The 13949-nt window shown below is 43.0% G+C and overlaps 1 protein-coding gene across 6 annotated transcripts in view; it reads right to left on the minus strand.

The window, feature by feature from the left end:
• CHRM3 (cholinergic receptor muscarinic 3) overlaps nt 1-13949 on the minus strand; it is a 454607-nt gene that overhangs the window by 38637 nt on the left and 402021 nt on the right. Inside the window, exon 1 of one of the 6 annotated variants that reach the window (XM_045196415.3) lies at nt 5364-8944. The exons of the other annotated variants lie outside the window; for them this stretch is intronic. The gene's annotated coding sequence lies outside the window, so the exon portion shown is untranslated. Of the gene's footprint in view, nt 1-5363; nt 8945-13949 lie in introns of those variants that run through there. 6 annotated transcript variants of the gene reach the window in all.

A 13949-nucleotide genomic window follows, 5' to 3' on the forward strand; every position in this document is an offset into this window, starting at 1 on the left:
AGGATGCACGTTCCCCGACTACCCCTCCCACCCCCGCCCCAGACCTCTGACTCAGACACTTCTGCCCGACAGCCCGCAATCACTGCTGTTGGACCAGCCCTTACGAGGATTCTGATGCACATTCTGGGTCAGGGACTGCTGCGTTAAAGCAGTCTGGATTCACTGTCTCTGCTGCATCCCCACACCCGCCCCTCTCCTGGCCTGGAAAGTCCTGCTGGACCAACCACGGTCACCTGGTAGAGCTCAGGAAGATGCTACGGGAGGGAGCATCTTCTCCTCAGGCTGGGTTAGGTGTCCTTGCCAGGCAGTAGCAGCTCCCCGGCACACACCCTACCCTCACATGGCGGTGACAAAACCTCCTGCGTCCGCACAGCCCTGCCTCTGACTTCCCACCTCCCATGGCTCTTGTGCACAGCACGGGGCCGGCCTGATCCTGAGCACCCTCCTTGCCTGATGTCCGACCAACTGCCTGGCAGAGGGAGCGATGCACGGAGATGGGGTGTGGGGAGAAAGAAGATAGAGAGATTTTAACTTGAAATCTAACAATTTAAATATACTAAGAAGTTAGTCATCACAAAATTTCCTGTTACACAGTGTCTGTATTTTCCACTCCTTGGCAGAAGCAGAGAACTGTCACTTGACCCTTTGGTCTGAATTCTGTCACAGAACGGTACAGTCTCTGCAAAATGCAGATGACCTTTTCACAGCAATTTTAAAAGTTAGAAATAATGTATCCAGTACATAATAGGCACTCAATTAATGGCAACTGGTGTTATTATTGTCCAGTTAGAATGTATTTACTGTATAGTTGAAAGCAATTTATTTGATTCTTTTTTTGAAAAATAGGACCATGGTAGTCCGAAAACCCCCAATTTCCTACAGGATTTGAAAGAAAATGCCTTTATACTTCAGAATCAAAATCTTTCCATTAGGCGCTGAAAGAACGATCATGGCAGAACCTGTACCTGGAATCTAAATTACCCGTCACTGCCCTGGTACATTCAGGCTGCAGGCAAACGTGGTGACTTTGTGTGCTTCTGCGAGAGAGTAAGGGGAAGAGGGGCAGCTCCAACGTGAATTCGCTTTGTTTTCTGTAAGACCCTTTTATGGACGATATCGGCTGTGACTTGTGGAAAGTGGAAACAAAATAACAATTCTCTCCCTTCCTGAGAGCTGTTAATAATCAAATGACTTCTTGCAAATGGACTCGGCTTGAGAAAAGCTTCAGTGACCCTGCAAGCTAATCTAAGAAAGATCAGGATCGTGAAATGAGTGCTCAAGAAACACTCTAGGGAATGGATTATGGGCATAACCAAAAAAAAAAGAAAAAGAATTATATAGCATACTCCAAATGTAGAGTAACTTGAGTAAAAATCCCTCTGGCTTCCTAGTTTCTGCTGCTGGTCTGGTGGTGCCGGCATGTATGGTCAGCAGGGTGCACCGACCAGATCGGGCTTGTGGCCCTGTACCAGCAAGAACATGTGCCTGGGATGGTCAGTGAGTCGGTGGAGGCTGTTCTCATGTGCAGACGGTGGAGCTGGACATTCAGGTGTGGATGTCGTCGTCCGCTCACCATTCCTATTGACGCGTGGAGAGCGTGGCCCACACAGAACTCTGGCGCACAACCAGTCACACAGTCCTGCTCAGGATCGAACGGCTTTTCAGGTCCCAGTTAGGACCCCACATAAGCTGAAACTTTTCCAGGCCTCAGCGTTCCTATGACATCTCACTTCCATTTCACCAGTTCCCCTCTTTTGCTCACAGTCCCTCCAGCTGTTCTCTGAGGCTGATAACACCAGGAGCCATGAGCAGCAGTATTTCAACAGTAAGTGCCTACAAGTATTTCAACACTGATAAATTAGATCAACATGAAGAATGCGGGGGTCCTTACCACTGCGTGTAGCTAATAAGGCATGCAAGTTAAAATGAAGCTGGTTGTTTGAATTATTCCTCTCTCATGGGCTGACACTCCCACCATCTAAGGAGAGCTGACACTGGACCTCCCTGGTCTCGCCACTCTTCTGTTTTGAATACTACGCAAAAGTGGACTTGCTCAGCATGTTACCACTGGGAAAGGCATGGAAATTGGCTTTTTGATGCCTCCTGTCTCTACAGTTTAGAGATTAAGATGTGGTTTAGTATTGGGGACGCTTATGTAGTTCTGCAACATTGTATAAAACCACCTCCAATGGAGGGCGGAGTCTGGGGAGGAGGTTAGGGTCTGGATAAGTGCTCTGATTTGGGGGTGAAGGAAGGGGGTTTCTGTCTGTTAATTCACGTGATATTGTCTTAGAAGAAACAACAGAAGAAATCATGAAAAAAACATTATATACAAAAATAGTAACTTTCAGTTAATTTTGACCAGTTGATTCTTGTTTCCTAGAAAATGCCAAATCAAACACCAAGAAAGAAGCCAGTGAATTCAAACTGAGTTCAAATTGTCAGAATTCAAAACCAGATCCCCTCATTTGTGCTGATACCTTTAGCAAGGCACTTGTTCTCCTGAGCCTCAGTTTCCTCATGTATAAAATGGGGACAACGCCTACCTCTTTGGGTTTTTGTGAGGATAAAGTACGCTGGTGATGTATGTAAAATTCCTAGTCTGGGTGGGCACGGGAGACGTGGCATGGATGGCAGCCCTCATCGTGAAGGATTCGTGAGCAGCAAGGACGAGAGCCGGTAAAGAACCAGTTCCCGGGTCCCAGAGGAAAGGCTCAGGCAGAGGAGGGTGAAACCAGGCGGCAGCACCACAGGGCCAGGTTCATTCCAGGGCCAGGAAACGTGATAAGACAGAGAGGGAGAGAAACAGCACAACTATGGGGCCCGGTTACAGAGTTTTGACTCTGAAAGTAACAAAACAATACAAACAGAAACAACCAGTCCCTTCTGCTTCCTGGGAATCGCTACTGTAGGGAATGACAATGGGTCATTGATTCAAATAAACCCAAAAGTGTGAACACAGGAGAATAAACGTATATATCAGTAGCGAGCTGCGAGGGCTCTCCCACAGGAAGTGGGAGGTGGTATTCACGTGCAGAAAGTTTCCCTCCACGTGCACACGTCTCCAGTTCTGGCCTCGGAGACCTGGATGCACTTGGACAGATGCCCCCCGATGGTGCCGCTGGCCCAGCCGTGACCCTAAGCCTATCTGGGGATCCCATGAAGAGCTTGCTTCCCTGTACTGGGGTAATTTCAAGAGTACTTTCTGGAAACACCAATTTCTTGGTCCTAGAATCTGCATGCAATTCAGGAAAGAAAAATATGAACTTCAGGGTAGTTTTGCAAATCTTTCAAGCTGATCAAGAGAAACTTAGACTACAGTGCTGTTTTGTACAGGTGGCTTTGAGCTCTCTGAGGTGGCCAGGGCTTGCTGATTTCTGTTCCTGACATCTACCACAGCACGGGTGTGACTTGAGAAAACATACCCACAACGCCAAAATCACTCCACGGTCCACTCTGACTGCAGGCTGGCAGAATGTTATTCTGATTTTCATACTTCCTGCTGACATTTGGACATATTACAAGTATGATGTTTACCGTATTTTTGTTTTTCTTTATAAAAGTAGCTCGCTGTTGCCTCAGGCTTGAAGAGGTCTGCCTGAGGAAAGGCTTGGTTATGGGCCACCGGGCTCCATGGCTCAGGGTGAATCCTTTTGCACACCGCCCTGGCAGAGCTGGATTGGGGGCAGGTACCTCTTGCATGTTGGAGCAGACTCCTGCAGCCACTGCTCTTCCCTGCCTGGCCCTGATGGACACCTGCTGTGATGACTGCACAGGAGTCGCCAGCATACCAACTGCAACTGCCACACCAGCTCATCACCTCATTGTACAGACGGGGACGCTGAGGCCTTAGAGTCCCACTCTAAAACTGAAAATTGGCAACATGACAAAGGTCGGGGTCTTCTGACTCACAGAAAATCTGTGTTTTGTTCACACTCTGCTGCCCCCTTTCTAAACACTCAATTCTCCTGTTGACCTAGTGTTCAATAAGTAGTTCCAGGTCACGGCTGGGGGAACCCTGGCTTCCTCTGTAGAATAAACACCAAAGTTTCCCAAAGGGACCAGAGGCCAGGGTGGTGGTTTACCTAACTAATTGTTTTTTTGTTTCTATTTTCAGGATACGAACAAGGCAATTATTCAAATTAGTTGACAAGAAGTAGAGATGCTTCATGAATATGGGCATATTTGTGGCCCAAGAACATTTTTCATTCTTGCATCCAGTTAAAATTTTCAGTGCCACCCTCGCATTGGGATACGTGGGAACACTATCTTAGGGTGCTTACATAAAGTCTAAAGCAGTAAGAACCAGGGGTCTACAATCCTTTGCAGCTGGGAAGCTCACAGAACTACAAGTATCTTACACAAAACATGACAATAGGGGTATATTACAAAGTACAAACCCAAACAGAACTGAGGAAGAAGAAACTGACTACTGCCCTGGTTGGTGCGGTTCAGTGGATTGAGTGCCAGCCTTCGAATCAAAGGGTCGCCGGTTCAATTCCCAGTCTAGAGCATATGCCTGGGTTGCAGTCCAGGTCCCCAGTGGGGGATGCATGAGAAGCAACCACACATTGGTGTTTCTCTCCCTTGATGTTTCTCTCCCTCTCTTCTTCTCTCCCTTCGCCTTTCTAAAAATTAAAATAGATGAAATCTTTAAAAAGACAAGAAACCGAAAGCTGGCATATATTCAGGTTTACCACAATCTTTCTTTCCATCCACATGGTTATTAAACCACACGATAACCCCAGCCATCCTTCAATCTTCCAATCCCAGTCTTCATATGTAACTGTGCTTAAATAAATCCCAGTATAATACTGACTTTCCACCCTTGATCACCTTCTCTCACTAGCAATTCTGGAGTGATTCCACAACCCTCACTTTGCAGAACCCATTTGGAATACACCTGGAAGCCGCGGCACTGCCGGGGGCGGGGGTCAGACACAGCACCTTAGCCAAGCACCCAGCACATTCGCCGTCAGCCTGGAGAATCCCGAAGAGAAAGCACAAGATCACCCTGTGGTGTGTTATTATTGGTATCCCTGCTCACTCAAAGTGAAACTAGCTTTCAGGAATGACTCAGGCGAAAAAAGAGGAAGGACTCGCCCAGCACCTGTGCTGGCTCACCCCTCTGACGCACCAGTGGGCCTGTACGGAGAGCAGGGTCGCTTTAGACAGATTTCCACATTCAGGAAGATGGCTAATGAGGGTGACAGTTGTTCTAGAAGCATAACTGCACAGTGAATGCCCAGCACAGAGTGTATAGGAGGAGTTGTTTCCTTCCCTAAATACCAGATACAATTTGGGGGAGAGACATCTCGAGAACAAACAATAAAACCAGCTCGCGGAACTCTGAAACTGCTTACCTCTGAGACTGAGCCATCTCGTCAGCTGGTCTGTTTTATGTTTGAATTGTCCATCTGCCTAGTGCTCCCAGGAAGGGATGGTGTCACATGTCTGGCAGGTTGCTGACACTCAACAAACAATATTAATCCTTATCATATGACTTAATTGAAAGCCTGCACAGGAGACTAACAGACAAGGATTCATCTGTTCTCCCCTCCTGGAAATGGGAATTCGAATTTTGGAGAACTTATTAGAGAAGTATAACATACCTGAGGAATGGGTGGCCCCTTGGCTCTTTACTCCTGGCTTCTCTCAGTGTCCCTAGGCATAGGCATGTGACCATTTGGAGAGGTGACGTCTAGGTGTATTTCCTTCTCTCAGGACTGTGTACAAATGCCTGTTCTTTCCCTCTTTAGAAAATAAACTCCTTGTGTGCAAAACTGCCACTTGCATGTTTATAACCTCCCAGGAGCACCTCTAGAAGGTGCCTTAATCCCATTCAGCTTGAGTACCAAGGGCTAACTAATGAACAAGTACACCAGAAGGGACCCCAAACTAAAAGGACACATGGCAGTAGAAACGATGAGCCCAAGATGCCCAGTTCTGAATAGAAGACAGTGTACCTGAAACCAGAGAAGCCTGGCACTCATCTCTCAGGGGCTCAGACTTGGCTGGTGTGTAGTCAATCTGAGGCTGCCTTTGGTGGGGTGGCGGGGGTGGAGAAGGACGATAGCAGGGACCATGATTGTTTCTGGGCTCCAGTGAGCACAGCTGTAGACACAGCTATAAGAACACACTGCTTTTCTCTGGGTGTGCTCTTAGGTTCTTTCACCATGAAAGTCATATCCACATGTGTGACTTCAAGAAACACTTAGAAAACACCCTATTCCTAGTTCTTATTATGTTCCTATTTCTTACAATCCAATCCAGTTTTCAAAGACACAGAACACCATCACGTTACATACCCACTGATTTTGCACATACGAGCTCCACTGTCCTAGGCACAATTTTTATTTAAAACCAATCCTCCCCAGTGCTGGTGTCCGGGAAGAGGCACTGTGTCACATTTATTCATTTTATTACTCCGTTTTCATATGAGCACGGACCCTCCATATTGTGGGGACCTGGTGCACATTTTGATTTCAGCTCTGGGTGAGAAGATTTCTGTGCAAATGTTCCTGCTCTGAGCTTGGCAGGGAGGAGCCTGCACCTCAAACCAGGCTCTGGAGTTGCACAGATACGGTGGGGGCATGGTGCTCCCGCCCAGGCTGTGTGACCTTCGTCAAAGCAGTTTCCACGAATAATTATCCATTTTCCTATGCAAAATGGGGGTAGTGATACCTATTTTTTGCGTGATTGTTGGGATCCAATAGCATGATATATGCAAAATCCCATGTAAAAGTTTATTAATCCAAGGCAATTAATGGTAAATGGTATTTACTATTTTAATACTTTTATGAAAGTAGGGCTAAAATTCACTTATCTCATATAGCCAGACGAGTGAATTCTCTTTTACACAATAATTAATAATATTTGTTGAATGAATGAAGGTTATGCTGCATTATCATTTATTTCTTCTCATACTACTCTCTCATTTATCATCTAATTTAATGGCAAATATAAAGATGCTACCCTAATATTTCCTGGCTTAACGTGCTGTTGTGTTTCTTTCTCCTGAAGCTTTGCCTTACTGCTGTCAGAGTTTGGTGAGTCCAGGCTCTACCTCTTCCTGGCTGTGACTTCTGGAAAGCTCTTTTAATCACCTCAGCCTCGATTTTTCTCATCTGTAAAATGGGGACAATGGTAGAAGCCCCCTTGAGGGGTTGTTGTCAGATTAAATCAGGCCCCTCCAGGAACACGCTCACAGTGCATGGGATGCATCCCAGGCCACCCTGCCTGTGTCCTGCCTCCTCTCTGCTCCAGGCGCTGCGGTAAGCAAGAGGCTTCAGGGTGGAAACAGCACGAGTTTCTGTGCCCAGGGAGCTGACTCACAGTGCCTTTTCCTTTATTCTTCCTGTGGGGGACAGGTTAAGCTTTAATAGAACAGTCTTAATCCTGTCACTTGTCTAAAGAAAGCCTCTACTGGTTTCCCATTGTCTGACAAGTAAAATGCAGCCCCTGCAAGCCTGGTGCTAAGTGCCTCACACAACACAGACCTGATAGTTCTACCTTGGCTTCTTGCTCTGCTCCCTTTGGTCCAGCTTGAGCTCCCCCTGCCTTTGCACAGCCTCCCTCCCCAGTGAAGGCCCACACTGCTCCTCAGAGCCTCTCCCCACCTCCTAGGTGATGGATGCATCCTTCTAGGGAGTTAACACTGGATCAGCACTGAACTCTAAATTTCTGCCATTCTCCCCTGCTCTCCCCTGCCTTCTCCTTACTTCCCTAATTTGCATTTTATCTACGTGTTGTTTGAGCAGTAATATATTCAGATGACTCAAAATTCAAAACCGCCGAGTGAAAATGTTTCCTTGCAATTCTTTTCCCCAGACACTCAGCATTCTGTCTGGAGTCGACCGCCGTTTGCAGTGTCTGGTGATCCTTTGAGAGGTATTTCATGCAGACACAAGGTCATGCATTCCACTTCCTTCTTTTCATACAAATGGGAACATGGAGTACACAAAAAGGAGTTACCATAGATACTGCTTTCTACCTTGCCTTTTCCCACTTACTGCATACCTCCTGGAGGATGATTCCAGGTCCTTGCATGAGGAGATCCCTCACTGTCTCTAAAACTTGACTCCATTGCATGAATGGACCATTATTAAGTCAGCTGGTGGCCACCTAGGTTTCTTCCATGTCTTTTCTATTACACACGCTGCTGTGATGCACATCTTTGTCTGTAGTTACACAACACGTGTCACTGATACACTTAATTACTCTCAGAAGTGAACTGGATGTCGAGAATGTATGCACCTGTAATCGTGACAGGTGTCACTTTTCCATCTTCGGAGATGTCCCAGTTTACACTCCCATTAGCCGGTTAGGACCCTGCGAGAGTCCCAGGTTCCTCTCACTCTTAACAACGTAACATGTCACCATGTTTGTTAGTCTGCTTCAATCCAATAGGTAAAACAGTTTCACTTGCATATGATTCTATACTTAGAGACTCCAGAAAATAAACTAAAGAATCTGTCATATTTTCAGTTTGTTGTCCTGATTGCAACAACTTAGAACAATTTTAGTGATAATGGGATAGTCACCATCCTTGTCTTATTCCTGATTTAATAGGAATGCTTCTTTTTTTCCCTCTTTGGGCCTGATGGAAGGGGGTGTTCGGAAGTTAAGGTGTTAAATTTCTCTCTTTCTCTCTTTTCAGTCACGATGGATTGAATTTTATCAAATACCTTTCAGAATTATGTAGAAGATCATATTATTTTTATTCTTAGATTTCTTAGTACATTGAATTGTATGGTGAACCATCCTCACATTTCATAGTCATGAGATGTTTCTTTCTAATATGCTACTGGATGCTGTCTGCTACTATTAAACTTAGGGTGGATCCATCACTTTTCCAAAATAAAACTGGTAGTTTTTTTCCTTTGGTTTTATAACATTTGAAGGTTTGGTAGAATTCTCCTTGGACACTGTCTAGACCAGTGTTTCTCATGGTTCCATTTTTTTTATCCTCACCCATGGACATTTTTTCATTGTTTTGAGAGAGACAGAAAGAGAGGGAGAGAAATGTGATATAGAAATAATAATCCGTTGCTTTCTCATACATGAGACACTACTCCAGCCAATTTAATCACACCAGCCAGGGCTCATGCTGCCATTTCAAGGAACCAGCCACCCATTGTTTGCATCTGACACCCTGGCTTGATTAAAAGGGATCGCTTCTACAGAGTGACATGGGAAATGGACTAAGGTGTTTTGGGAAAAGGTTAGGGTTAGCCAGTGAGGTCACTGATAGTGAAAAATGACCCAGGACCTGATGTGCTTTGCTCTTGGGGATTCTGAGTCTGAGCTGCCCACAGAGAAGGAACAGAGGGAAAGTGGTCCTGGATGCTCAGGCTCTGCAAGATGCTGGCTGGGTCACTGTAGGTGGTGCTATTATAATTAGACTAAAGACCAGCCATTGCCCCATCCTATCACTGGACCACTGAACATGTCATCGTGCCTTTGTAGTGTCTCTTCCTTACTACTTAAGAACCAGAATAGTATGAGACGATGTGGGTTAGCCATCAGGAGTACAGGGTTTGGAGATGAACAGGCCCAGAGTTTGAGCTCTGGCGCCATCCACCATCAGCCTCCCACTGCACATTCCATGAGTCATCCCAGGACTGGAACCTGCCGCATGGCCAAAACACCTCCTGGTATCCTGAGGCTCAAAAACATGGATAAAATGAATGGAAACTGTAACCTAACATTCTCTGTATGATCCAAGTTTAGGGACATATTTCTGTAAATTATTTTTCAGAAGCTTTTCATTTAGAATTACCAGGCTGAAAATAATTTAGAAACCTCTTGCTATGGTTTCCCTAAAGTGCTCCTCAGTTTCACAGGGTTCATGCTTTGACCTACGTGACCAAACCAAAAGGGACTCTGTGAAGGCGCTCTACTTAGGTGACTCGGCTTGTGGGTGAGCTTTGCATTTTACTTCTTGCTTAATGAACCAGAGTGAGTCTTAGTCATATTGATTCCCCACATGTTACTCAGTTATAGGCCACAGATGCCTTTGCAACAGCCTCCATTTTTCACAAAAGAGGAAAATACCCTAGCATAACAGTTGCATTTTCCAAAAGTCTGCATAATTATTGAGGAATTTGGCAAACTTTCTCTTGTATTTATATAGTAAATAATACAAAATCATGATCGAATTCCATACATTCAGAAGGCTCTGCAGTCTCTTCCCTGATTTTGCATTCTCCGTGAAAATGAGCATACCTGTCTAAACTGAGAGGCTGGGATGTGGAGAGTGTCATGCTACCTCCTTGTGGAAACCAGAGAGGAGGGCTGACTTATTGTGAGCTGTTCTGTTGTTTTCTTCTATTTTATTCCCATCATAGCTCTAGATTGAACTCCAGAGGTAGTTTGAAAGTGTTTTGATAGTGTGGCCTAATATAGTAGGTGTCCTGTAGGGTCTTGTGGAACAGGCTCCCCATCACCCAAGCTGGGTATTTGATGTGTGTTCTTTGTCTGTCAACTGAAAGGACTGGCTGTGACCACTGACCACCGACCTCCATCCACCATGGAGGATCAGCTGTGCAGGGGCCAGGTGGTGGTGCAAGGTGTCCCTGAGAAGAACACAGGAGGCAGCTGAGGTTGGCTTACAACCTATGAGAAACCCCAGAGCCTGCACACCCAGTGGACAGCTACAGATGACATAGGAGCACCACCACCCGTCCCCTGCACAGCTGATCCTCCATGGTGGGTGAAGGTTGGTGGTCAGTGGTCACAGGCAGTCCTTTCAGTTGACTGGTCTGGATAAAACATCCCACTGACCTGCCAACAGCAACCAAGGCTCAACTAAAAGAGGAGGGTGTACTCAGCCCACACAAAGGACACACATCAAATACCCAGTTTGGGTGATGGGGAGCCTGTTCCATGGGCCCCTACAGGACACCTACTATATTAGGCCACACTATCAAGACACTGAGTTAAAGCAGCTCTACCTAATACATAGAAACAAACACAAATACACTGTCAAAATGAGGAGACAAAGAAACATGGCCCAAATGAAAGAATAGATCAAAACTCCAGAAAATAACTAAACAAAATGGAGATAAGCAATCTATCAGATGCAGACCTCAAAACACTGGTTATAAGGGCGATGAAGGAACTTAGTGAAGACCTCAACACATAAAAAACATCCAGTCAGAAATGAAAGATCCGCTAATTGAAATAAAGAACAATTTACAGGGAAACAACAGTAGAGTGGATAAAGCCAAGAATAAATCAATTTGGAACATAAGGAAGCAAAATACAACCAATCAGAACAAGAAGAAGAAAAAAGAATCCAAAAAAATGAGGATAGTGTAAGAAGCCTCTGGGACAACCTTAAGTGTTCCAACATTTGCATCATGGGATGCCAAAAGAAGAGAAAGATCAAGAGATTGTAAATCTATTTGAAAAAAAAAAGAAAGAAAACCTCCCTAATTTGGTGAAGAAAATAGACATGTAGGTCCAGGAGGCACAGCGAGTCCTAAACAAGATGGAAGCAAAGAGGCTTACTTTGAGGTCCTCACAAAGAGGATCCAAGACACATCGTAATTAAAATGCCAAACGTTAAAGATAAAGAGAGCATCTTAAAAGCAGCAAGAGAAAAGAAGTTAGTTACGTACAGGAGAGTTCTCATATGACCGTCAGTTGATTTCTCAAAAGAAACTTTGAAGGCCAGAAGGGAGTGGTAAGAATTATTCAAAGTCATGAAAAGCAGGGACCCACAGCCAAGATTGCTCTACCCAGCAAAGTTATCATTTAGAATCGAAGGGCAAATAAAGAACTTCCTAGGCAAGCAAAAACTAAAAGAGTTCATCATCACCAAACCACTATTATATGAAATGTTAAAGGGACTTATTTAAGAAAAAGATCAAAACTAAGAACAATGGCAATAAATACATACCTATCAACAATTGTTTCTGAAAAACAAACTAAGCAAACAAGAAGAACAGAGACAGAATCATGGGTAAAAAGAGGGTTTTGATGGTTGCCAGATGAGAGGGGAATATGGGGGAGAATGGGTGGAGAGGTGAGGGTATTAAGAAGTACAAATAGGTAGTTAAGAATAGCCACTGCGATATGAAGTACAGTATAGGAAATGGAGTAGGCAAAGTACTTACATGCATGACCCAGGGACAAAAACAATGGCGTGGGGATTGCCTTAGGGAGTGGCAGTTGCTGAGTGGAGGGGTGCAAATGGAGGAAAGTTGTGACAACTGTAATATCGTAATCATAAAATATAATTTAAAAATAAAAGTCTCATCATTTATGTTGGCTATTGCAGCTGATGTTTTCCTTTAAATTTCACAATTTTACGGAAGAATGAGCTTACTTTTATAGGGTATTTATTTTAATTTCATATCATGATGTATAGCTTACAGAAAATATCACATACACTCCTTCCCCTGAAAAGTTACATAGGTAAACTTTTTAAAATTCTTGAAAACACAAAGCAATGTATTTCCTAATTTCTCTACCACTGTGGGAATTTTTCAAAACCTGAAGAAAATCAAATCAGATACTCTTCTTTTTTTCAAAATTTCCTTTCTAGATTTAGTTCTAGTCATTTTTAACATGAAAAGTATAGTAACAAAGGTCAATATGATCACTTTTAAAATTCAGGTTTTCTTATATGCTTGGAGGCGATATACTTTCTTTCATTATTCATTCTGTTTCCTACTTAATTTGATTTTATAAATATTAATTTTCTCTCAAGCTTTGTATAAAGTAGAGGAAGAAGAACACCCAGGTGAAACAGACCTATTTTCCAAAGACAAAGACTTTGTGACCTAGAGAGGGAGGTATGTATACTGAACAGCTTTTTAAACAAATAAACAGAGGACGTACAAAAAGTATTCACTTTTCTTCCTTTCAATTTAAGAAAGAATTAAATTCTACAAAATGTTTTATAATGTTGGGGCTTAAAGATATACTTATAATAAAGGAGAAAGTAATATATTCTTTGAACAATAAAAATAGCTATTATATATACTTGGAAATAAATTTCACTTTTCAAGCTATTGATACTCTGTTGACATTGAATGAAAGAAGGTTTCAAAATGTTGGATTCAATTTTACTTTAAAAAAGTTAGGATAGTGTCAAATTACATTTTATAACAGAACCTGCTTTTAAATTAACTCTAACAAAATTAGAAATTCACAATAAAAATCATTTAAAATTTTCAATTGTTCAGATATTTAAACCACTTCCCCAAATATTTATTTGGTTATGAAAGGGATATTAAAATTTAAATATATAAATAAAAGCTCATAAAATGAGACCAAATTTTTGTAAGAGATTTTTAGTCATAAATAGTATCAATACATTAAGAAAAATTTAAAAACATCATAGCATTTAATATAGAAGTAAAAAAAATAACAAAGCTGTAAATCTCAAGGAGTAAAAAGACAAAATACATGGAAATAAGGGGATAAATTTATCAGAACAGAGGAAAATAAAAACCAAGTATAATCTAATCCAAAAAGAAGCAACAACAAAAATATATTGACTTCTTATGGGGGAGATGAAAACAAAATGATTTATGTCAACATATAAATTAGAGTGTGCACAATGATGGATGAGTTCCCTGTAATAACAGGACCAGTTAATTCTCATTTTCATTTAATTCTTGAAAATCGTTTTGAGTATGTTAAGTTTCTCTTATTCTTTCACCATTTATTTTTCCAGTCTATTGAGACATAATGGGCATACATCAATGTATAAGATAAGCGGAAGGCATAAAGCACAACAACCTGACTTACACACTGAGAAATTATTTCAACATGTCCAGTGAATATTTATCATCTCATATAGATACAAAAAAAGAGGAAAAATGTTAATATCTTTGTGAAGAGGATTCTGAGGATCTCACAGGGGTGCCCAACCCATGGTCTGCAGGCCATATGAGGCCCAGGATGGCTATGAATGCGGCCCAACACAAAATCAT

Source organism: Desmodus rotundus, chromosome 10 (genome assembly GCF_022682495.2).
Source record: "Desmodus rotundus isolate HL8 chromosome 10, HLdesRot8A.1, whole genome shotgun sequence".
NCBI classification, from domain to species: Eukaryota; Metazoa; Chordata; class Mammalia; order Chiroptera; family Phyllostomidae; genus Desmodus; species Desmodus rotundus.